This window comes from Frieseomelitta varia, unplaced genomic scaffold, assembly GCF_011392965.1.
Source record: "Frieseomelitta varia isolate USP_RPSP 00005682 unplaced genomic scaffold, Fvar_1.2 scaffold_184, whole genome shotgun sequence".
In the NCBI taxonomy this organism is placed as follows: domain Eukaryota; kingdom Metazoa; phylum Arthropoda; class Insecta; order Hymenoptera; family Apidae; genus Frieseomelitta; species Frieseomelitta varia.
The window spans coordinates 154,566-179,789 of NW_025109572.1; the positions used below are offsets into that span (position 1 = coordinate 154,566).

At 42.6% G+C, this 25,224-nt stretch overlaps 1 protein-coding gene across 4 annotated transcripts in view; it reads right to left on the reverse strand.

Annotated features, from left to right (window-relative positions):
* LOC122538968 (5-hydroxytryptamine receptor 2A-like) overlaps positions 1 to 24,755 on the reverse strand; it is a 171,995-nt gene extending 147,240 nt beyond the window's left edge. For 2 of the 4 annotated variants that reach the window (XM_043673502.1, XM_043673504.1), the window contains exons 1-2: positions 24,566 to 24,755; positions 15,154 to 15,734 (exon numbers count right to left, since the gene is read on the reverse strand). The gene's annotated coding sequence lies outside the window, so the exon portion shown is untranslated. Of the gene's footprint in view, positions 1 to 12,932; positions 12,950 to 15,153; positions 15,735 to 24,565 lie in introns of those variants that run through there. The other 2 variants (XM_043673505.1, XM_043673503.1) reach the window with 2 other exon arrangements.
* Between the last annotated feature and the right edge of the window lie 469 nt (positions 24,756 to 25,224).

The window sequence follows — 25,224 nt, forward strand, 5'->3', positions numbered from 1 at the left end:
TATCACAATGTCAAAAACATTCGAATAATACCCAATGAATTACTACTCGCTGTTGGAAATTATTTACTCGTACTACTTATTCTGACTCTTTTCTGTCAAAACGCAGATTTCTGCCAGATATTTGACGGCACTTGGATCGAAGATCGATATTTCTGCGCATTTCCAGTAACTCGAATTCACTTTTCACGCCTCCAACAGCAAGTTTCACCTGACTGAAATTTCAAATAATTCAGTCGGAAATGACGGAATAGCTTGACTTCGGGTAACTTGACAAACGAGGCTTAATACGCAGAGTCAAGAAGGGGGCGAAATCGGGGAAAAACACGTCAAAGGGAACTCGAACGGAGAAACAAAATATCTGGAGGATAAAATTTCCCGACTGAAGCTTCCAAAAAGAGGAACGTCTGCAAAAGATTTTTGTACGGAGGTCTGTGCGCAATCCACGCGTGTATAAAAGGATTTTTATTGTCAGATTTTTTCGGTGCTACCGAAGTAAACGGGTGTCGTTTAATCGAGATATTATACCTGGATAATTCGGCTCGATTCGATACAGTCTCTGGTCGAAACTATTACGGAACGAAACGGTGCGGGGGGCGAGCTGCGTTTGAAAAAGTTTCCGCCGGTACGAGATGACCTTTGAAAATAATTTCCGCAATCGACCAGAGAATACGCTTGAAACACGAGGTTCGGTGAAAAAAAAAAAATCCTCGCAACTTTCCGTTCTGTACAAAGTGTCTGGCCAATTTATTACGAATTAAAGGAACAATTAATTTCCTTTAACTAGCTACAACTACCATAACAATTAATTTCCTTTAACTAGCTACAACGACCAGTGCGTATTTTTTCGTATTTTCTAAATTATCTAAATATCTTCGAACAAACTATTCGTGAAACGAAAACATCCTGCGTCAGTTTATTTGAAGCACAAGCGAGCAATTTTTAAACAAATTATTTCATCACCTGGCCGACAAATAAAATTAATTTCGATTTTATTTTCTCTTTCGTATTTGTTTCTAGAAATAATTCCAATTCTATTGTATAACCTTTATTTTTAATTCGAACAATGATGAGCCCTAATTTCACTTGATATTATTTCTTAACTAATGTGTCTGAAGACTAGAAGTTCTACTTGCAACGAGGCGTTAAAAACACCTCACGTATACACAAATTAGCTCAACTACGCCTGAAGAATTCGGACGTCGAAAAAATTCTATTTCTATGATAATATCCAACGTCTGTTCTTCCTCCTTCTTCTTTCTCCAGATTTTCGCTCGTACCTCCGATCGTAAGTTTTGACAAGCGTGGAAACGTCTTTCCGAAAAGTCACGTTGTTCCGCGGTTCATTCCGCGAACAAAATACGTTCTATTTAAATTCAAAACCGTATTCAAAACCGGTATTACCGTGATGCATCAAATGTGAAAAACGTGCGCCCATATTTCCCAGCGAGTTTCATGAATTACACGCGTGTAACGTGACCGGCTGTTGGAAAATCCGACAAACGATTTCGAGAAACGAGGACTGATTCGTGTTGCATAACGATTTATCGATATATGCGCGTCGTAGATTGTCAGATTTATGCGCAACCATTTATTTTATTGCCAAACTTGTTACCTGTGGCAATTTGTGACTCGTCGAAATTTTCCTAACACCTGCCTACGTTCACCTGAAATTATTTCACTGTGGATCCAATTCGGAAAATAATATTATTCGGCGAAATCTTCAGTCAACAGATTGTATTAGAACAATCTTCAATTTGTTACGGACGAATCTAAATGTCAGTTAGTTGACATTCTCTGACATTTAGTTAATTATTTTTCCCTGCCTCGACTGTGAAAAGGTGATTCCGAAATCGGTGCGATCACTTTGACAACATTTTTCAATCATTCTGCGAGTTTTCGTGGAAATTTCAAAGGTGATGATGATACGATCGAACTAGGGCAACTTGCAAACGAACAGAATTTAACAGTGACACTACATAATTCAATCGCCACGTAGCCCGCGTGATTAAAATATTCGACGAAACGAAAAATTAAATGAAAAAAACATGCTTCCTAGTACGGCCCAAAAAAAAAAAAAAAAAAAAAAGAAAAAAAAAAAAAAAAAAAAAAAAAAAAAAAAAAAAAATGGAAAAAAGAGAAGAAAAACGAAAAAAGAGAGAAAAAAATATGTATCACCACGAGAGAATCAAATGTCTGACTCGACCATCGTCCCGTTCCGCGCGCGAACATAAAACTATCCGCCGTATCCACGAGGGTTAATCTATTTTCACGGACAGATGCGTCGTCCGGCGGTTTTGATAACCCGTCCGCCCACACCCGTGGCGCAAGTTTAAACGCGTTTCGTTAACTAATTAGCGCGGCTATTATAACTTTATAATACCGATGCCGGCTCTCCGCCTAAAAACCGCATAATACCGGACGGGTAATTCCAAAACGAGAGCAAACAGGCACGGCCACTCCCCGTCTCGAAACGGAAGAAACAAAACTGCCGTTTGCCGCCGTTGGCTTCCACCCCCTGTCTCGCTCTAATCAAGAGATAGTTTACACGGTCCACGGTGTGTGCAACGAGCAGCCTGTTAATCGGCCCCGCCAAATTGCCAGAACGTATCCGCGAGCGTTTTAACGACGCGCTTAAGAACCAGCGCGTCCATTTAATCGACATTACACGTGAAAAGTGCGAGCTGTGCGTTCCGATTTTCGACGCACGGTGGTTTCTAAAAACTCGAATAGATTCGCGTAGATTCGCTAGATAACGCTTTGTTCGATGATTTTCCTGTATTAGACAAAGATGGAGGATAATAGTCGGTAAGCAATCGATCGGTGACGAATTTTTTTCTATACTTTTTCTTTCTGTGTTTCGTTGTTCTCCTTTTTGTTCAATTTCGATCTCCCCCCCACCCCCCCAAGTCAAGTTGCTTTTAAGGATGATCCGGATGATATTGTTTCTTAGTCACCGCGAAATTAATTTACATACACTAGGAACATAATGATTCTGATAATTGTTTCAGCGATTAATCCGATAGTTCAGCAACTGGACGTTTAATTATACAATAATGATATTAATGGGGAATTTAATTATTTTTACGTTCTTGTGTGCAGAGGATGGTACGCGAATAGCAGGTAATTCTTTCAAAAAAAAAAAACGAGTCGAGAAGAATAAAATTTTTTAAAACTTTAATTTTCGAGAGTTTATCAATATTATACACGAATTTAGCTGAATCTACGTGTAAAAATAAGCAAAGAACGTGGAAGACAATCTATTTGTAAGATGCTTCGTTTTCGAGAGAATCGAGTTTGAAAATTGATCGAGTCACTAGGATAACGTTCAACATGTTCAAAATCTATTTTGTTGAAAGTGAACACCTTGAACGAAAACGTTTCATTCTGTTTCATTCTTCAGTTACTTGGTTTCACACGTAGAACATCTTCGCGTCCAATGTGGAATTAGCCAAACTGAAGTGATATCTGATAAATTTTCAAACTCGTATCCTCTCGAGAACGAAGACTTCAAAGGAAAAAATGTCGACTCACTTTTTCACTGTCGAGTCATCCTGTCGTTCGGACACTCTGCATTTTTAAGAAGTAAAAATTTCAACAACGAACCCAGCGAAAAATGTGTGTTGTTCGCGACGTATTGCGAGAAACTGAGAGAAGCAGAAGAGAGAAGCAAACTACGACTAGGATGAAAGAGCCGCGAAACGAAACGACGACGTCGAATTTCCGGGACGGTGAATGTCGTTTCGACAGCGTGTAACTAGGCGACATCGACCTCCCTGTTGCCTGGGAATCGATTTCCCGGCGCGATGTCAAATTGCACTGCGAGTTTGCATCGCATCCAGGCCCGCGCAGCGATGCATTTAACTTGCGAATGATCGATGAACGCTGCGAACTCCCGTTCGGACGAGCAGAAAATGACGACCTTGAAATTTGTCGCGACACCGGACATCCGCGACCACGGATGACGAATTTGTTGAATTTCGATTAACTGATACTCTCGTCAAAGAGATTATTCAGGATCATCTGCAAGAATTTCACGCAGCTTGGGCTGAATGTCGAAGAGCACAGCATAGTTTGAACGTGGAGAAAAATTGCGGATTCTTCAGTTATTCCTTTCAGTGAATTACGTACTAGAATGCAACAAATTATCTACGTCGTACGCGCTTTTTTCTTCTTTTTAATTCGTCAGAGATTTATTCATCCCCGCTAATCGACAATACACGAGGCGTGCACACACTTTTTTTCGCGCGAACAATAAACTTTCAATTAACGACGATTCGATGCTAATTAACTATCGTAAATTACTTTCGACACCATTCGAACTGCGCTCTTGCTCGACGTATTCCCAGGAATACGTCGATCGAAAGTTTGTTCCTTTCCCTCCTTTTTTCGAGTATACGTTCCTCATTACGGCGTTACGTACGTGCCGCGAGGACAGAACGGGCGAAGAAACTTTTGGCAAAAAGCCTCCGCGTGGGAGAAAAAGCCTGGCCGATCGGCATTTCGTCGGTGAAACGTCATCGGCGGGCCTCTATTTTACGATATCGCGCATTTATTCCCGACGAATTACGCCACGTCAAAGCGCACGTACATAACCGTGATGATCGATGAATGCTTTCGACCGCGTTCCTGTAATTCGGGACGGGCGGCGCAGGGATGGAGGGACGACTGTTCGGTGCTCGATGCACTTCCTGCGATCGATTCATCGATAATTACTGTGACGAGTTGAAGGAGGACCGTCTGTTTCGCGTGAATCGCGCGGTAATGGAAAATCGAAGAGAGAACCGAATGAAACGCAAACGTGAAACGACGAAAGAAAGGAAGAAACGAGGAAACTTTTTCTTTTCTGACACGCATCGACGGCTGGTAATCGAAGGTAACAGTTGGAAAAATAATCGATCAAATGTGCTACGCACTGGAACAATTCTTATCGAACGAACAGATGCGTGCGCGCTTCAGAAAATTTCTCAAATTTTGGCTGCGTCGTGTCTTTAATTACATACGTGCAGTTTGAACGTTTCGAAAGACAACTGGTCGCGTTGATTTTCAATCATTTTCAACGAGATTGCAGATTAGAATTACGGCGGCATTGAATAGCGAAATTGCAACGGAAACAAAGTCGTAATTTTCTTTCCACGGGAGAACTTTGCGTGAAACTGCATTAATAAACTTTGAATCAGTGTCAATTTATTTTGAACGAAACTTTCGTGCTTGTAAAATTACTTCGCGTCTTGTCGAACAATGTCCCGCTTGTGCCAAAGTAATTTCGCAGTTATTAAATTCTTCGTACATCTATCTGCCCTTTTTCAGACCGATTTAATATTTCGTTCTTTAATGAATTCCGCTACAATAGTTTACACGGGCGTTCGTAATTTCTTCTTCGCGCGTCCGTCCATTTTTAAAATGTCATTTAGCAACACAATGACTGAACGAACAAAACTGTCCAGTAACTTGACAGCTTTAATTAGATGGTTCTCTATATTGATAGAAATATGTCTCTAGTAATGATAACACGAACGTGACCTGTATGTAACAATATAAAACTAAATCTATGCACATTTAAATAGTAAAATACTCTACTCTTATATACAAATAATTTGGCTTCGCAAGTTCCAAATTCCACAAAACAAACAAAAAAAAAACAATTGCAATTAATTCGTATACTTGGATAAATCTCTCGTACTCTCGCGCAGAGATCACGCATTTTGCGGTCAAGTTTATGGACAATCATGTTCCAGAGACGAATTTCCCTCCTTACCGCGTACAATATATGGAACAAAGTTATAAAAGGAAATAGGATCGAAATAGGATCACGCGGGGTCGCCTATTTGACCCGCAAAAGGTTCGTAGTTCGTGTTGTCACATTTTCCCCTTTTTTTCTTTTTCTTTCTTTCTTTTTTCTTTTTTTTTTTTTTCTACGCCGTGAAAATTTCGCAACGGCGCACGAACGATATCATCTGCCAAAGTGGGCAGCAGGATAGCCCCGTATCGATTACGAGACGAGATACGTGCACGTGGAAATTTCGGTGACCGCCTCTAATTTCCAGTTGTAAAGTTTCTCGCCGCTTGGCAAAAACGATGGTGGTGGTGGTGTCGCTGCATTCCCATCCGCCCTCGCTATTATCCGCGCTATTTATTGTCGCGATAATTCTCTTATGAGACGAGAATCTCATTGCTGCCGCCGCGTTCGCGTGGAGAACGACCATTGGAAAAACTTTCTGGCCTGCTTATATATTTCCCGACGACGATAATTACACGCGTGGTTTCACCCCTTACAGAAAATGGGAACATTCCCCCCTCCTCGCCTTCCCCACCTCCCCCTGGTAGTAATCGATCCGTTTACTACGGAGCGTAATAATTTAACAATGAGAATTTTATCTAGCGTTTCGCATTCTCAGCGAGAAGAGATTGCCGGCGACAATTGGGACGAACAGTAGCTTACGTTTCTCTGTATATACGAAACGAGTCTTCTCGTATATACTTTCTAAGAGACGAGAATTTCGTTTTTTTTTCTTAATCACAGTTCATAAATACACATGAGAGAATAATTTTACAAATCTATTTCTCTCGAATGAATTCTCTAACGCGTCTCCCAAATTTTTCCAAGCTTCTCCATGCAAACTAATAAACGATCTTCCAAGAGGAAAACGAAGAAACTGTCGCGAGAAACGAGGAGAGTCTCTCTCTCTCTCTCTCTGTCGAGACAGAACTCGAACATTTTTCGTGGACCAGCGATGATGACACACTCTCTCTCTCTCTCTCTCGGGATGAACTTCGGCTTTTGAACGAGCCATCGAAATAACTCGTGAATTCGGCGAACGTCGTTTAGCCCTCAGGGGGGGAGAGAGAGAGGATCGATAGGTCATGACGCGCGTACCGACGAACGCGCAGGTGACTTTGATTAATAAATTTCCGAATGTATTTGGGCGACGGTCGTTAAATTACATATTCCGGGCGTTACCGAATTTATTAAACATATTCTACGAATGATCGAATTAAAGCGAATGTTGGACTCGCGCGTCGCGGCAGGTAACCGACAGGAACAGGTGGCTAAATAAATAGCCATCGCGCTTATCCAACGAGTCGGCTCGAATTTCCGATGTTCCGCGAAGAACCTCCTGGCCACCGCGATTCTCAGCTAATTATTCCCAACGACGAACAAACGTTGTCGATTGTAACGCAATCGGACCACGCTCCGAAAATTCACCGTTTCACCGAGCGATTATTCCTTGGAAAAGTCACCTAGCCTAAGTCTTGAAAAAAAGACCGTCTGTTTTTGTCGCCCGCGAAACGTTTCAACCGTAGCTTTCCGTTAATTATTTTCACGGGAAGTTGATTAAAAATCCCCGCCAGTAGGACGATCGAATTTTCTCGCTTCTCGGTGATTATTTTTAATAAAACGGTCCGCGGCGTGCAATAGATATATCAACCTCCGGTTGACGTTTCGCGTCCGGTACACTCCATTTTCTAGAAATTCCCTGGTTAACCGTTCGCACGTTTCATCTGATTAAACGTTTCCGAGGCAGTTGAATCTCGTTGGGCCTCTCCGCTTCTCTCGGCGATCGTTTCGATGAATTAAAAAATTCCAATGTACGGCTTGTAAACACATCGATCTGGAAATTCCCAGCTAAATCTACATGTTGATATCGCGGAAAATACAAAATTTCCTGCTTTCTAAAACGTTTCTTTCTTTTTTTTTTCTTTTTTTAATCGCTACATGTATACACAATGTTCGCCGTGACTCGAAGCTATTGTCGTATCATGTTCAGGAGGCTTCACTCGCGATGGACTTTTACTTCGTCTTTCGATTCTGCCATTTCGACCTCCGCCTCTTAGCCTGGATCTTTATGTCCGGTCTTTACTTTGACGATATCGCGGAAAAACGTGCACCGGATAGCGTAAAAGGCAACGAGGGCTCAGGGAGAGCCACGCGAGCCAGAGAAATTCGAGAGAGCGACCGACAGGAAGCTCTCCCCTTCTTAAAATGTGTCACTGGTCGCTCGTTCCCGTTGTTTCGTTCACATCGGCAAAAGTTGAACAGGAAATCACGTACGTACAACGTTCTTTGTTGCGATTCGAACGATAATTGCACGAAAAATAAGGAGGATTTACGCCTTGGCGAGGAAACACAGAAATTGTTATAGCAGCTATGTGTGGAATTTTTTTTTTTTTTTTTTTGGTTAACAAAAGGTGAAAGATAAAAGTTGGCTTCAATTCGTACGCGGCAAATTTCTTTTGCCATTGTTTCACACGTTCGCGACGAGGAGAATTAAAAATCCCACGGACGACGAGGCGTGATCCTTCGAAGAGCGCTGAAAATGCTAATTCGAACGAAATTCATCGAAATTACGACAGTAGTGCTCGGCTCTGCAGGATTGCCATCATTTTCCTGGCTCAAAAGAATTTCCGGGGCACGACGCACTGCGAGATTTAATTGAGACACGTGCGAGAGAAATTCACATTGTTCGCGTTGCGACAAGCTTTGGTTCCAGATAAAAGTGACGATTTAAAAGAAAAAAAAATGATATGTGAAAAATAAAGCTACAAACGGAGAAAATTTCTACTGTCGTTGGTTCAAAGTGGTTGGGTATCACTTTCTGAACGACCCTCTCTAGGAACGAGCGCGCGCGAAACAGAGGCACGTTGAATGGTTATTCTCGAAACGGGGATTTCCAACTTTTTAATGAATAAACAGAATCCAAGTTTTTTTCTCCTCTCCCCCCCCCCCTCCCCTTCCACGTCCGACCACAACGGTAATAATGGAATTCTCATGCAAATTCAATCGGGCCGACCAATTATCCGTTTATGGTATTGGAAACGCGCGACTCTCCTCGTTACTCTTCGCTGAATTATTGCCCCCAATTGCCGGGTGAGCAGCGCGAGTTTTCGAACAGCACACATGTGCGCGCGTTGGACCAGAAAGGAGAGAGAGAGAGAGCTGCAGAGGAAAATTCGAATGTTCGTGACTTCTGCAAGATTCGCGTGACTCGTTAACTGCTGCGTTTGCTACGTTTGCCGGTCGAGCATCCGTAGTACAGTATGTCGAGCATGTGAGTCCGAGTTTTGGCATGTGTTTCGAAGTTATTTGCGATATCGATTTGGATGTGGGAGGTAAACGAAAAAAGAAAGAAAAAAAATAGAGAGAGAGAGAGAGAGGGAGAGAGGGAAAAAAGTTTGGTAACATTGTTAGTTATTTGTGATATCGATTTGAATGTGGGAGGCGAGCTAAAAAAACGCGGAAATATCAGACACACGCGAAGACTATGAAACGCGATTATATTACAGCATTTATGAAGCAGTAGATTCAGAACTCGGCGCGTTGTTGTTCTTTCATTCGATTTCGTGCTGGACACGTACGTTTCATAATTTTAGAAATATCGATGCTGCTAAACTATCGCGTCGTTTTGATAATTATATCTTTAATAAAGAGTCTTCCAGCTATTTTGGTAAAATATTCACTTCTGGTCATAAAGTGCCATTCGAATTGAAAAGAAATTAATATAAAATTTAACCTGTAAAATGTTCTAACAGAACCTTGTTCGAAGTAATTGACGCGTGCTCTTAAGAGTTAAATTTTTCCCGCGATAAATAATCGACTTTGAAAATGCGAACATCAATACTACTCTGTTAATGTAATTTTCTATCAGTAAATATTTCAACGATTAAAATTCTAACGAATTGCGCAAATTTGTCCTTTCTGAAAACAATTGCGGAAGATTTTATTTATTTACTAAGCATGCTGAGCTACAATATTAGAAAATACACGCATTTTTGCAAAATAAAACCAATAACATCTCACAATCTGGAATCCCGAAATTGAAAATACATATAAAAATACAAATAAACTATACCAGTTACAAATGAACTAAAGCCAGCATAATAAAACAGAAATGTAACCAAATAATTAACAAAAAGAAAAAAAACACGAACAAAACAAAAGTCAACGTCAAAAATCACTGATCAACATAGAAAAATCGTCTCGAAAGAAAGATCTTGTTAATCAGAAAGCACTGCTTTCTATATCAGAGGCTCGAGCAACTCCGCCAGAGCGTTAATAGCGAGAAAAAAGTGACGAACGCTGGTTAAAGCTTTTTAAATATTACAGAACCGAACAGAAGATTGACTGGTTCTTTGAAACGGCGAAGGGAAAAGAGGCTGAGCTTGATTCAAGGCGTCCGTCTTCTTCAACGCGAATTCAACAAGTTAGCCGTTTCTCTATCGGACACTTTAAAGAGAGGCTCCGGGCACCGCGCGAGATCCGCGAAGAGATCTAGATTAAAGGAACAAGGGCTTTCCCGAACCACCGTTGCCTTCTTTCCCTTCGCCAGGAGGAGTATTCTTTCAAGAAAATTCCCTTGATCTTTCCCCCTGCACTCGACTCTCTGCCGCGATAAGGGAACGCGCTTTGACCGATCGGGCCAATCTGCAACTCGCACGAAAGATTCGTTTAAACGCGAGCAAGTTCAAATGGCAACACCGACTTTCAATGAGTTTCAATACCAAGCGCGCGCCTTGATTCGACACTGATTTTCTCGCTGGTTCAAAATGCATCCGACGAAAATTTTAGCCTCAGACTTTAGCGAATGATCGAGTATAAAATAAATATGCGCGCATGGTTTACGTTCACCTTTTATGAATACATTGTCCGCACTGTACAAACCCGTATTGATATTTTATTAACACTGCGATGAAACGCGACTATCACGATTACATTTATCCAGTCTGAAACGCGATGGAAATACGTACACGTAATATATAAAGGTTAATAGAGGCATGATAAGAGCCGAGAATTAATTATAAATGTAACGATACGTTCCCTATCGTAACGATTAAAGTGTAATAAAACGCCTCGTTAAATATTCGCGCAATACGAAACAGCCGAATATTAAATATTCATCTTCAACGAGAATGCAAATAAATCAAAAGGGGATGTACGATAAGTTGATTGCGAAATTATGCTTGTCGTACGATGTAGGAACGTCAACAGGAAGGTCGACCATCCGATCGAATCCGAAGCCGAATGAAATGTTAATCGACGACGGGTATATGTCGTTTCTGAGATGATCGCGTGTAAATGGAACGAGAAGGACGAGCGAGCAAATATCGCAGGGACGAGGAAAAAACCACGTGAAACAGAAGGAGAGATAGAACAGACGTGAAGGTTGGAGATTAGATTACAAAAGAGCTTTCCTCTCCTATCCAGTGCAACCCCTTTCGTGCAACCCCCATCTTACGTCTGAACTCGCGTCCGTTCACGCGAATTTTCGACGATTATTTTTCTATAAGGGATGCCCATAATGTCGTTTCCTTCAAATTTAATAAACATTGCCACGATCTAACTTGTCAACAACCTAATCTATATTCTAGTCAAATATATTGACATTTAGTTAACGATTATTTATTATATTATAATTTCATATAAGTTTTAATTACTTTATATTACTTTAGCTTTATTATATCAGTTTCAAATATATATCACAGATTAACTCTTGAATAAAACAAAAATTTTGCACAGCATCAGAAAACAACATTATGGGCAGCCCTAATATTTCTGCTATCGGCGCAATTAGTCGAGTTCTCTTAACCGGACGCCACTCGATGGTACGCCGAGCAAATGAAAGCCTCCTGAATGGGAACGCATAAATTTCTGCGTTACTGTCGGCCGAGCGAGAGAGAAACGTGAGAGAAAGGGCTCGGTTTCAATCCGGGGGTCAGTTCTCTGAATGGACAACGAACACCATCCGCCTCACGGACAACAGATTCTTCCTTTCTGCGCAGGAAATACCCGGTCTTTGTTGGTCCCAGTCTCGGATTAAACAGGGGAATTGTTGAATTTTTTCTATCAAGTGAGGAAACACGTTGTTTAGAGAGAGAGAGAGAGAGAGAGTCGTGCCTGACGCCGATCTCAAAGAGTTCACATTGTTAAATATTTCTCAACGACAACGTGATATCCACAGTGAGAGAACCAAAAAGTGAGCATGCATCGTGCAAAAGTGAGACTCGCATTACATTTACGCAATATGTAATTAAGGTCTTGCTTTAAGCTTGCTTTCTTTTTAACCCGCTGTACGTGTGTATGTGTGTGAGACACTTGTGGCATTTCAGAGGCATTTAAAGATTAAAAAACGCGGAAAACGAGAAACCGACGAATCTTGCAAAAACAGGACATAGTCTCGCTAAAGTATCATAATTTGAGATATCACGACAATTACCGGGGACGAGCGATCAATTCAACGATAGTACAGACAGATCTCACTCGCGTATCTTCAAATCGAGTATTTAACTGCAACTGCGCCGCGAGGATTTAATTGTCTGGATTTTCGACCGAGATTAAGATCCGAAGAGGACAGTAAAAACTCTTCGGATCCCAACGCGTATGGAAAATTCATATCTTCGAAATGCACGCTCATTTTCAATTCCCACTGTAAATCAATGAAATTCGCTGGAAATCTGGCGGTACAAGCACTTTAGATTACGCGGAACGCATATTATGAATTTTCGAGCAAGGTGTTCCGATATTTGAAAGCGTACGGACTTCTCAATTAAAATTTTATCACTCCGTGATCGCGTTATTTTAATTTAACAAGTTATTTTAATTTATACTACCAATTTGCACCTCCAATCTCAACCATTTCCTTTCGAGATTAAGCGACAATGTACGATCGTTTCGATTCGTTTCAATTCAATTAACGAGTTCGGCGAGAAAATTACGGCACGAACGATGATTACACGAACGATGATTTCAAATCTTTACCAACAATGATGTGTTCTATACGCGTACGTAAAAACATGAAACGTCGAACGTAATGATACGCAATTGTTCAGAATTGAACTTTATTTTCGATTTTCGTCAATCGCGCCACATATTTCCCCTTCGAATCATCGAGCAACGAATGCACGCACGTCTAATGGAAATTTCGTCAATGATTACTCACTCGGATCGCTGGATGGCTGCTGGTTGAGGGAAGGCGAGAAAGACCTCCGTGATCACGACACTCGCGTGCCCGAAATTAATAAATCTATCGTATTTAACACGTGACGGCGATAGCAAGGCGAACAGAGCACGCGAATGGTTAATAAGAGCGACGCGACGGAGAACTTGAATATTTTTCGAGAACGCCATGATGTATGCTAGTCGATGACCGAGCGAAGACTGAACAGGTGTCCCCGCGTACCCTTAATCCGGCGTACGACACAAGTTTCTACAAATCGAAAATTCCACGAATCGCTAAGCCTAGCTGTAAACACCGGATAACGATACGGGGACATTGACAACATTGATGACGTTTGCAAAATAGAGGGAACGTACCGCGTCTTACAAGCAACAGTACGATTCCACGATAACAATATTCCTTCCACTTCTCTCTCGTTTTTTTTTCTTGTTCTCTTTCTCTCTTTTGTGATTGAACGTATCGATGTTTGGACACTGTCTGGGCAATATACGAGCGTGTTTTCGTCTCTGCGCGATCATTTTTTCGATTCGCGGAAGTTTTCGGTCGAGCAGATGGCCCGAGGCTTATGAATAATAAAATAACAATCAGCTGAACAACGCCGGGGACATTTATTGCGTGAGAAAGCACTTCTGGAGATTTTCGAATCACTCGAGCTGAAATGTAAAATATGCACGTGAGATAACGTAAATAACAAGATACAAATGAAAAAAGAATTATAAGTCACGGGTTATTTCCATGGTGCATGGATGCGAGGTTTTTTGAAATATCTGACCTTTCGGATGGGGATGTGTTAATGCATAAAGTGGTTAAAGAGAATATTCTCCTGAAAATTAGACGTTGCTCTCGAATAATAAAAACGTATTACGGTTTTAATCGTGGCCCACGAACTGCACGGTAATGTTGAATATACTCTTCTACAACGAGTTATACGTCCGTCATTTTTGCACAATAAAGGAATATTATGTATAATCAGTTACGAATTGAAGAACGATATTGGAATTTCTGTTTAAATTGCATTTAAACTAATTTACGAGATATTTAGAACAAGATTTCTCTAGAACTAGATAGCCTCTGTTAGAATTAAGGCTACCACTGTCTCCGCGAGTTTTTCTCCGACCACGAACGGCACGAAATATTGGAAAATTTTTAGCGAAGCTCGTTCACCCAGATGACGAGAATGTTTCGAAAGAACTCCGTGAATAAGTATCAAGAACAAGAACCGCTGCTTTTGTAAGAATTCGTCGAAACACGAACGTAAAAAAAAAGATAGCAAAAATCCTTCTAAAAAAAACAAGGATTGATCACCGAACTGCTTGTACAAATCATATACAAAGCAGTCTCCGTGAGTCAAGTAAACGAGAAATTAAATAAAACCAGTTTCAGCTGCCAAGCATAAAATATAAAATTCTAGAATTAGATATAACATACAAATTGTAACGTATGTACAATAAGTAATGTCGTTCTCCTCAAATTTAATAAACATTCTATTACCATTTAGTGACAATAATTTAAATTGTTATAACTAACAAACTATATTCCAGTTAAATATATCGACATTTAGTGTGCTTACTGTATTAAATGAAATAAAATGAAATTTTGTACAGTATCAAAAACACAACATTACTTATGAGTGCCACTAATACAATATATATACAATTGTAGTTTACAAATGTAATATAGAAAAGGATTGATCATCAAGCTGCTCGTACATGTCATGTCTCCGTGAGTCAAGCAAACGAGAAACTAAATAAAATTTCAGCTGCCAAGTATAAAATACAAAATTCTAGAATTAGATGTAATATACAAATTGTAACGTATGTACAACAAGTAATGTCTCCTCAAATTTAATAAACATTCTATTACCATCTAGTGGCAATAATTTAACTTACAATAATAAAATCAGTTTCAGCTGCCAAGTACAAAATACAAAACTCTGCCATTTAAACGGTAAATGCAATTTTAATACATAACTATCGGCAGCAGTTCACATCGCCAGCACACGCTGCACAAACAGGGACAACTCCCTCCCCAGACTAAAAACCAAAATTCCCAAGTGTGTTTCTTGCCACGAACCACCCTCTGAATATCACAAACTGTCCTGGCAAACACGAACCGAGCTCCGTCACATCTTCCGGAAACAATCAACTGGTAATTCATCATGCGCCGCGAGTCACGCGTGCTCGTAAGAAAATTTGTCTCGTACCTGAAATGCTCGGGTGCTGGTGCAATCTCAGCGGACGACGATGACGACGTGCATCATCGCTGCTGTATCGTCTGCGTGCGTGATGCTGTTGATTCTTCTCTCTCTCTCTCTCTCTCTCTCTCTCTCTCTCTGAGAGGATGTTTTGTTGTGATCCAACGGCGACGAAATTTTGACGTGAGAAACGATTAAAACGTTGGATCGTTAGCGAGACAATGGCGCGATGGTGTTTCGGCTAGCGGCGCGCTGTTTTCGTGGATTTAACGCTAGCCGGGCCATGGAGCGCGCATTATCGGCCGAGACACCTACCAGAAATACCATTAGCGGCCATTTATTTCGAACGAATACCCAATCACGACGTGGCCGATAATCTGGTGTCGGGGCACGTTTTAGCAGCGGCCTCGTTTTTCGTTCGACGTTCACGACGATCTGGGATCTGGCGAGCGCGGCAGAGAGTTCAACTTCGAGTATTCCAGAGACATGAACATTCCTTGGCTAGATCGAGCTCGGTGATTAACACTCCCGTTTTGATCGTCCTTGGACGATACAGCTTTGACTTGTTACAAAATGTACTCACGCAACTTCTGCAAATAAATTACAATCCGAACCCGTGAGCAGTAAAAATACATAACTCGCGAACGTATTATTTTCTTGAGAAGAGAATGCACGTGTGTATTTGACGAGAGAAAAATCTGGGTATAGTTTTCACAGTGACTGCAAACGAGAATGGCAAAGTCATTTCAATGTATATTAATTCTACGTTTTTATAAATGGACTTTAAAATAAATGTATATACGTATTAATATTTGAAAAGAAAAATACCTTCAAATATACTTTATACCTTGTACTTTTAGATGTATCAATATTTTTAAATATACTTTCCCCCTCCGATTACTAGAGCAACCCGAAAGGTTACTGCTTTTACGTTTGATTTTCACGCGAAGGGAAGCGCTCGAATGTTTTAGAAAACATCTTTAATGTCATCCTATAAATAAACACGATCATTCTCTTGTGCTTCTTTCTCAAGTCTAAGAAGTTCCATTCAATCAAAAATAACTGAAATGTCAATTCGAACGTTTGATCGACAGAGGTTCATGAATGACATTTCGCATCAATCAGAGTTCACGATGCACTTATATCGCCATAACACGGTGGCGACCCTTTGCTAGTACTATTTTTATTCCTTTACGACACACCCCTTTCATATACACCTGTATCCTCCTCCTACATGATTTTATTTTTCCTTACAACCCGGTGAGTTCCTTGTTATTTATCCAACGCGTCGTTGCGTTTATTTACGCTTTAACCAGGAACGACGAGAGAGAGAGCTGGTTGTTAGAAAAAATGGAAAAAAACCTTCGAGGCTCTGCGACACAGAGTTATTAGAAAATTGATGAAATCCTGTTCCAACGACGGGCAATTGGAAAATTGAAAAATCCCTAAAATTCGCTAAAACATTCCGCGCTCTGCGACAGAAGTCGTTAGAAAAATTGGAAAATTTTTTTAAACTCTCGACGAGTAATCGGAAAATTGGGGGAATCTTTGAAATTCCACGACGAGCCATGTCGATTTCAAAAATTTTCGTCTCATGACAAAAAGTTGACTCTCGATTGAAGGATTAAAATGAATATCGTGTAAAATCTTCTTTTTCATTGTTTTTTTAACAAACTCGAGCTCAGCCATCGACGAAGCTTGGTTCTCCAGAATAGTCGCAGTGTTTGGAAAGAGGAAGGTGTGACAGGAGAAGTGTTGCAGGTTTGCACCAGCTCCCATCAGTATTCCATACGCTTTCAGGAAAGCCGGCTCCCCTGCGCGCAGCCAGAAGTTCCGGCCGCAGCTAGTTTATCGCGAAACGAAGAGGTTCAACTCGCGTGAACTTGCTTGCGACCGGGCAACAGCCCGTTTCGAGGCAGCCTCGCCAACTTTGAAGTGTTGCACGTTTGATCGTTTGCTCAGCGCGGCGCTGGCAAATTATTTTCAGCGAGGAGCAAGCCGAAATTGTTTGCCATTTTGCCCCGAGAAAGAGTTGCTCGTCCGATGATCGTGCGAATTGTGGTTGCAATCGAATCTAAAAATATCGGTTCTCTCGGAGGCAAAGCAGACAAGAGGCAACGAAATATCTCGTTTATGTTCTTCTTCTTCGAAAAACACTCTGTGCCAATTTCCTGCCGAGTTTCAATATCCAAAGTGAAACACGTGAAACAATTTCCTACCGTTCTTAATTGTACTCCCCGAAAAACTTCGCCGTTCTCGCGTGTATTATTTTAGAAATTTTTCAGAAAAAGAGAACACCAACGCCAGCCGGTCTAATCGTAAACGAAAGCTACAGAAAAAGATAAAAAAAGAAAAGAAAATAAATGAACTCCAGTTATACGAAACCACTTGTTTCGCAGCGAGTTTCTAACGAAACGCGGTTCTATTACCGTTCCCTCCTACGATTCTCGATTTTTCATCGTTCATAATGAAACGTCCGGCCGACTATCTAACCCAGCCCGAGCAGCAATTAACCTTTTACGTTTCCAATTCTCCTTTCGTTCTCTTCGATTCGCGGGTAAAAGGTTGACGACAGCTCGTACGTCGGGGCGAAAGAACGAGGAGCGATGAACAGAGAAAAAAAGAGAGAGAGAGAGAGAGAGAGAGAAAAAGAAAAGAAGGGAAATAGAATCGAACGACGTGAAACGAGAAGCTAGACATCACATCCAGAGGAAAAAGGTCAACCAGCCACTTAGTCTTTAATCCTCTCATCGAGTTCCAATTAATACACGTCGACAGTGGTTGTTCAACATTCAGGAAGGAGAGGGTGGGAGGAAGGTAGGAGGGGCTCGGATTAATTGATTCGACGTGGTTTAAAATCGCCGCGACCACAATGGACCCTCCAACAAGACCCTAGACTTTTCGACCGTCTCTTCTATTTTTATCTCCTCCTGCGGATTAAGGAAATCATTCCGCCGGATGAAGGAAGTCTCCCGCGCCGCGATCGGGAATTTTTGTGGGCCGATAAGACGGCCCGGGCCGAATTGGATCCGATAAGAGGATCAAGAGCGAAATTTGTGACCGCGGTTAACGAGCGAAATGGAAAGCAAATAGGGATCGTTTCAATCGGGCGCGTGCATCCTCCCGATGGAATTCTTTTCAAGCGACGCGAAATCGTGGAAGCGAGAAATCTGAATGTGAATTTTTATAGAGTATCGATGGCTCGTTTATTGCGGTAGAATATCCCTTTTTTTAATTACTCATTGAATTATTGATATTATTCGCACGGGCTTGCATCTCTCTTCACGAGGGAGAGTAGCACGTTGTTAATTGAAATATTACATGTTAGAAATAGTGGCGCCAGAGTCGATATTCTTTTACCCTGGCGCCATTACTTCTAACATGTAATATTCCCACTATATCTATAGTTTGCAACTAGCCACTATTTCTAACGCGTAATATATCTCTATTCTATCTGTACTTTGTAACTGTAATTAAAGATATCGCTTGTGTCCATTCTTCGAATCGAACTTGGACCCTTTTTCTTTTCGTCTTTGCCCGCTTGATATTCAAATAGTTCTTCCTAACCGCCAGTTAAGACGTTACAATCGAACGAACTTTGGCAAAAATGTGCTTACGCTCACGCTCTTGCCCGCTTATCTCCGATGTACCTCGAGGCGAGACCGTTGTACCATAAAAATTCTACAGACGCGTAATCCCGGAATTGTGATTCACGATGCCGGGAAGACTTTAGAATCGCAGAAGATTATCGCGAACGTCCGCTCGCGCTTGGGAAGAGTTTCGCGAGAGATAAAAAACACTTGTTGTTTTCTCTTTTCCTTTTTTCTTTTTCGCAAAGAGGAGGGTAGCTGCGTGCAGAAAACATCGAACGTGTTACAACACCTTACGTAACGCGTTACGTGGGAAATATTCAAGTATTTCTAGCGTGCAACAGTGGAGGACAAAGGTGACCCTGTTAACGACCTTTCTTAATCCGCCGACCTTACGCTCTGCCGAGCGAGGGTTATCATACTCGATAAATCAATAAATTTTAATAATCGTCGGCCGAGAGGCGAACAAAGGGCCGAACGATCGCCGAGAGATCGAACGTTTCTCTTATTCTTTTCTTGCAACGCGACGAGGGGAGGAACTCTCGAGCAAAGTCCGCGATGAAATTTTTAAAGCGGTACGATCATGGCGGTGAATCCCGGAGAATTTCTTCCTACGACACAACAAAGAGAGATTGTTCCATTATCTAACAACGGCAGAGAAATCTTGATGTGCAAGCACGTGCAAATGCAAAATGTTATACATTGGATCGCGAAAGTATTTAAACATTCTGTCATTCTATTTGTTCATGATTTTATTCCATTATCTAGTCTCAACACTAGACCTACCGACGTCAGAGAAAAAAAAAAAAAAAAAAGATAGAGAAATATAATATTATTTATAACACTATGGAATATACAAACTTTTGTTTGTATATCTTACAGAAAATTATTTAAACTTTTAAAAATATGTTACTTTGTGTAAAATATATATCTAAAATTAAAAATTATAAGTTGATCACATTGAGAATCTGTACAATGTGTTTATTGATACAACGAATTGTTCATCTCTGAGAATTTTATATATATATATATATATATATATATATATATATATCGTAATTATTTCTATTTTCTTGAGAATAACACAGAGTTCGGACAACACACACCTCATCATCAAATCCATCAGAAACCCGAGATCAAAACAGAAACCAGCTGTGCCGGCGAAAGAAACGAAGGGAACGATCGACGCCCGGTTTTTCAAAAGATGAAACGCAGCTCAAGATGAATTCTCCTCGCCTTGGCGAGGAGAAATTGAACGAGAAACCAGCTGAGATCGGCTCGTCGTTAAAAAAGTGGATCCGCGATTAAACACAAGGAACCGAAGACGAAATCAAAACCGTGGGGAGAATCGTCGGCGAAACGGGAACGGTGAAATGAGTGAAATGATCAAGAGGCAAGGCGAGAGCAAGAAAGCTTTAATGAGAACGAGCGTTGCTGCCAGGTACAGGAACGCTGTTTCGATTAATCGTCCGAGCCAATGGGAAGGACGAAAGGTTCGAGGCTCTTGGCACGGCTTCGCGGACAATGGCTCGTTCCGTCAAACGAGAAACGACTCGTAGCCGCAGCTGCGACTAGTAAACGTTAAACACCGTCCACGTAATTGCGACGTGTGTCATCGTCTGTTCGCTATATATTGGGGGGGGGGGGGGCGTCTGTCCACGGTGATTCGAGGAAGCACGGGCGCATCGCGTGCAAACAGCGACGACTTGTCCCCTTAATGGGAAAACTCTGGACAACGTTGTTGCGGTTAGCGCGGGCGGGCTCGAAGGAGGGCCTTTGTCGATGGTCCTAGGACCATCTAGGTGCTAGGTGGCGAGAGAAAGAAGCTGTAGAAACGAGGAGAATGGATCGAGGTCGGGTTAATGTTGGACGGGGGGAAAAGGAGTGGAGTAATTGCTCGACGCTGCAACCACCGGAGTGGTAATCGGGCCGGATTCGTAATTTTTAGCGACAATTCAATATCAGATCGTTGCACGCGCACGCACGAGACAACTAAGACGTCTTTTTCCTTCCTAGCTTCGATTTTAGTCTGTCGATCAATTTTTTTTTCGACGAAACATTGTGACATTGGCGATCGATTTTTTAATCAACGACTCTTTTAGATTCTTTAGACTCTTTAGATTCTCCGTACGTTTCCCTTCTGTCGAGAAGTACGAATAAAATGTCGCGTATCCTAAATTTATATTCATTTCTCGCTTTTTGTTCGCCGACAGTTGCAGAGCTAATTCTCCAGCGATTCGAGGGGGACGAAGAGATCGTAACGTTACGTCGATCCAAGCTATTTGTTCTCCTAGGAGATCGGTTAGATCGGCGAGGATTTTAATAAATAAAATAGGAGGGAGGGGGGAAACGCCCGTTTCAGCCGAGAAGACAGCCAAGAAAAATTCAATTTGTCAGCTGACTGGATCTACGGATCGGTTTGATATCAGAGTCGGGGACCGGGAGCGAGGAAAGGTAGCTGGAAATTCGGTGGTTCGTGGAATTTAGATTCCGTCGTGGTACACGCGATCAAAGACGCCGCCGTTGAGAGCGATTTCGCAACGATTCACGGTGACAACCGGCCGAATAAAAGCAACCGGAATTCCAACGATAAAGCGATTTCCGTAGACACACACACACATACACGCACACACTCTCTCTCTATCATAATTTCACCTTCTTTACGGCGTCAAACCTTGCCGGTATCAAGCATGACGATCCAATAGTCGAGGCTAGACGTTCAATAAAATTCTAAATTCTATATTTTACTGACTCGTGTGTCGCTTCAATATACACGGTGCAATTTAATCTGGTATTTAACCCTTTGCAAGGGGACATCATACATAAATTTAGCTAATGAAAATCGTAAAATTTTTTATGATTGCTGATAATTATAACGAGCGTAGGTATAATGTACGATACGATACAATGTAACGACGTAAGAAGGAAGAAATTCTTTTGGGGATGGAGGCAATCGTGAGTTCATTATCATCGAACACAATCATCTAATTATCATTCGAATAATTCGTGACAGATGATGATAAACTAATCATCTTACTGCTCCTGACGAAAGTTTAGTAAAACGGCGAAGGAAATCTTCCCGAGAGATTGAAACTGTTTCATATTAAGGAAATTTCATGCTAAATGCCAATTGAACAGGATTAAACTTGATTATTTCCATAAAAACGCTACATCATTTTATTTGAAGCGATACCTCGCTCACTATTTCGTAAATAAATTGCTAGCAGATGAAAATGTTTCCGAGGGCAAAGACAGACGGGACCAAATATCGAAAAAAAAAAAAAGAAGAAAACGTCTCGGGATTTCCGGCGCGACTTTCAAACGTCTCACAATTGCAGTCAACTGACAATCTCCTACTCCTGCGAATGAACGAAATTCTGATTATAAATTGAGATTATAATTGTAGCTATATGCTTCTACTACTGAAAAATCTGACAATAAATCATTGTAAATCGTGGTAACTTTCATGTCGCACAATGAATTACGGGGGAACTCGTTGAAGCGTACGCTTATCAACCTCCCGCGACGGACACGGAAAAACAAAAACATTTTTCTCTCATATGTGTCGATACAAACGCGCCTGTGACGTTCGCAGGGCGATCCGAGCTTTACGAAACGAACCTTTGCCAGGATAGGCGGTGCACCTTCCTTTCCCGGTGGACAACTGAGAACAAATTCAATTTATCGGCCGGCTAAATCTCGAAATCGAATCTTTCGGAAGTGGAGATGAGGGGCCGGGAATGGAAGAGGATTAAACCCCGCGGAAGGTGGAGGTGGATGGGACTTTCGACCGTGTAAAATTAACGTCGAGCCCGCCGGTTCTTTAAAGCCAACCTCCATGAAAGAGCGTGGAAACAATAGAGCGACGAAATTGTGTACCGCTGGATGCAAGAGGAGCCCTCGCCGACAAAAGTCACTTCTGTACTCAAACGAAATGTTTCTCGCGCGTATCAAGATTATTCCAAGGCTTCGACATTACCCGGTTAATTTAAAATTAACGAAAAGACGAACATAACTTGCGTTATTTCATCGTCAACGAATCAACTGGACCAGATCTCTGTCGAATTTGGATAAGATTCAGAGAAATTTCATTTTCACGCACGGATTCGTTCGATACTTCACATTTAGCGCGTTTACTCTGTCTGGTTTCGTCTGACGTGCTACGAAATGGTACAACTTCTCGCGAGAAAGACACATCGAGTTGCCTCGAGTCGCACGACGGTTAACACAGAGCTACCAGCTACCGATAGAATATTAGGCAGAATTCATCTCCGCGGTACCGTTTGCAAAAAAAATTCCAAACTCCCCCATTTTCGAGGTAATAGTAAAGAGAGAGAGAAAAAGGGGGATGGAATAACAAAATGATGAAACGTTGTTCGCCCCGTTGAAATGAAAACCGGAGAACGCTGTCCTTTTCTCTCTCTCTCTCTCTCTCTCTCTCTCTTTCTTCGCACACGTCCCTCCGTTTTCCGAGAGATTCGTTCGCCAACGAGCGAGAGATCTGCGAACGAAAGATTCAATCTGTCGGCTGGTTCGGGCAGACGAAGGGATCGACTTTCTCCTTTTCTTTCTTTTTTCTTTTTTTTTTCTCGCGAGAAAGAGGCAGAGACAGAAAAATTGAGGGAAGGAAGAACGCGCGATTCACGGGCCACGGGGATTGCGAGGCGTGAAATTGAAACTCCCCCGTTGACGATCGCGAGAGCGACCTGTCTAGTTTTATCTGGCCGGCGTGGTTCCTGCGAGCGAGTTACCTCGTTCCACGTACGACGATCGGCAACGATCGAGGATCAAGCGAAGAGTAAGTGCTTCTTGTTTGCAAATTAAACCGCAGAGTGGAAGAACCGAGAGACAGAGGGCAGGTAACGAGCGACGGCGCTCGCGAAGACGCCGATACTCGACGGTTCGAGTATCCGCTACCGATTTGTTTGCTTCGTGTATATATGTACATCGATTCCTCGCTTCTTTCGAGGAGGCGTTTCGATCGATCGTTTCGAGCTTCCGAACCTTTCCTCGGATCGTCACTCGTCTGGCTGTTCGAAACGCCGTGCAAATTGGAGAGGGCGAGCAAAAGAACATTCGCGTGACTTTTCCTCTTTGCGACGATTCGAGGCGATTGCCAACGAATCTCGATGGCTCGAAACCTTCGAAGCGAAGTGCGAACGTGCCACTGCGAAACTCCTTTCTGAGAAACTCGATCCACCCTTTCAGAAAAGGGGAAAGCAACGAGGAAGAATCAGCGTGTAATCCAGCGAGCAAATATCCTACAAGACAGGATCAACGACGAGCGTGTTTGCCATCGGTCATCCCGAGCCGCGAGTAACGAGAGGATCCGTCTGACAAAAGCCTCTTCGTGGATTCTCTCTTTCTCACCATGACTCCAGCATTCAGAATCTCGGCTACGATCTCGTCCACGATCGGTCATTTGGAGGAACGAAAAGACCGAGAGAGATCGGCACAAAGCTGCCCGCAACGAAACCGCTATCGAAAATCATCGTATCAGCCTTGCAATACGAGACTGAGCAACAAGTTACCAGCAACACCATAACGATCGTCATTTTATTCCTTACGACCGTCGATCCATACCGATATGTAATCTAATCATCTGAAACTCGCCGAGCCTCGCTTGAAAACTCTCCATCGATCAATCCTCGATCCTTCTCGCGCGGTACAACAGGTCTCGCGTCACACCGGTGAGAGTCGCGACAGGTGTGAGTCGCGTCGAGAGAAGAAGAATCGTGCAAAGCGTGCGAGCGTCGCGCGAGGAAGGGTGTAATTTCAGAGGAAGGGTGGTGACGTTTGTCAGCGGGGAAAACCGGTGGTGTGGATGATACCGTGACGATACGCGTTGACTTGCCACGGATCCCAGGGTGTCGGTGATGCGGCGTGCGTGCACCGACGACGGAAAAATCGTGGTCGAAGTCCCGGTGAGAAAGCCGAGAGCGAGACGTTCGGTGGTGTCGAGGTGTCGTTGTGTAAACACGGGCTATCGATATCCGTTGAAAGCGGCGGCGACGGCGACGGCGACGGCGACGACGACGACGACGACGACGGTGGCGGCCCGATGGGAGACGCGCGCGCGATGCTGGAACGACCCGGTGGTCCGGAGTACCGTGCCAGTACTGGTACCGTGGAGTTTGTTATCGAGTAGCGGCGAGAAGAGAGGAGAGAAGCGGGCAGGGTGGTGGCAGCTCCGCTTGGCTGACAAGTAGACAGAGATGGTATTACGCAGGCGCTAACTTGGCTTGCCTCGCGGCGGCGGCAACCTTCCACCCTTCCTCGACAACCTCCCCCGATAACTCGAGTGTTCGGCCACCCTACACGGTTAGGCGATGCCACCTACACCGTCCACCCATCCTTGGAACGCCTTATCCGCTGCGACACGCTCATGTCCACTCCACGGTTCCACAGATTAATGACGAGGGCGAAACGCACTTCGAGCGTTCGTTCCTTTCGTTGTTTAACGTTGCTTAAACACCCCCGAGGGAGGGGG